This window comes from Schistocerca gregaria, chromosome 8, assembly GCF_023897955.1.
Source record: "Schistocerca gregaria isolate iqSchGreg1 chromosome 8, iqSchGreg1.2, whole genome shotgun sequence".
Taxonomy (NCBI): domain Eukaryota; kingdom Metazoa; phylum Arthropoda; class Insecta; order Orthoptera; family Acrididae; genus Schistocerca; species Schistocerca gregaria.
The window spans coordinates 219,533,256-219,534,936 of NC_064927.1; positions in this window are offsets into that span (position 1 = coordinate 219,533,256).

A 1,681-nucleotide genomic window follows, 5' to 3' on the forward strand; every position below is an offset into this window, starting at 1 on the left:
TTCTTGAATACTGATGTGATCTGTGCAACTTTCCAGTCTTTGGATAAATTAGCAGATCTGTTTGTTTTTACGATGATTATGGATTCTGGTTGTATAGGTAGCTAAACTACGACCTAATATGTTTTAAAGCTCTTGGTGTCACTGTTATGTACTGCGCAATACTCACTGGTTCTTTTCTGTTCACTGAGGTTTCAATAATATTATGGTATTATAAAATAGTTTGCATGGACAGTACAGAATTATTATTTCGAAATTATTTTCTGTTCTGCTTCTCTTTCGTAGACTGGGAACATCGCACTTATACGACAACAAACAGAAGCGTATGACATATTTGTATCCGGAAACTCTGATCTGAGTTTCCTGAAGTTTCCCTAATTTACATGACATAAATGCTAGAATGACTTTTCCAGCAGGGCTGCAGAGTAGCTGGTGCTCCTTCTCCAATGACGTCGATGTCGACAGAACCTCAGGGCGAAGCTTACTTGTTGTCTTCCTCTGCGGTGACGCCATTCATCCGTCACGTGTTGCCACGAAGGTGACTCATTTGGGCCACCTGCTCGAAGAGAACAGCCACTCTGTTTATTAGACACGCGAACATATCCAGTGAAAAGCACAGCGCAGCATAACAGGAAGACTAATAATATGTGATGACGAATAAGAAACTCTGTTGGGAAAACAGGTACAGCCTTTATCAGATATTTCACTCTGCGATACGAACGTCAGCGTATTCCTCTCGTGTTGAAAAATGTCCTATACTGTGTACTTTTGGAATGATTATACAATAATCATATCGAAAACACTGAAACTCCTTTCCTAATTCATGCTTACGAGAGAAATGTGTTTTCCTCTAGCTTCGTATTCTGCAGAACATAATTACTTTCTTTCTTTATTTTTTACACTATAATGTATGAAGTAAAGCATGGACGAAATCATTTTGGTAGTAAATACTCAACCACGGGAGAAGTGGACAGCGACAACAGTAAATATCAAATTTCTTCGAGTCTTGTCTCCTAATGTCTCTTCGCAGGTTTATAACGTGCAATAATGAAACCAAGGTAACAGTGGAATGTCTGCAAGTGTGAAGATGAAGCATAAAAAAAAGAAAAAAAATATCTGCCAGAGAGTTAAAAGGCTGTTTATGCTACTGTCATCATCAGATACCAAAAGGTTTATAGCTTGCAGAACGAAGTTCAGAGTCACAATGATCGCAGACACATACAGGAGACTCAGTTCCTTTATTAATTCCCTACTTTCTTTGATGATACAACAAACTGATACGGGGATTAGTGACCACGAGGTTATTGTAGCGAGCCTGACTACCGTAGTGTCCAAATTCACCAAAGATGAAAGCAAAATACATCTATTTATAAAACCAGATAAAAATTCGCTTCAGACCTTCCTAAGCGGCACTCTCCACTCCTTCAAATATGAATATGTAAGCTGTTTAAGTTCAAAGAAACACTGTCGATTGCTGTTGAGAGGCATTGTTGTTGTTGTTGTGGTCTTCAGTCCTGAGACAGGTTTGATGCAGCTCTCCATGCTACTCTATCCTGTGCAAGCTTCTTCATCTCCCAGTACCTACTACTGCAACCAACATTCCTCTGAATCTGCTTAGTGTATATTCATTTCTTGGTCTCCCTCTACGATTTTTACCCTCCACACTGCCCTCCAATACTAAATT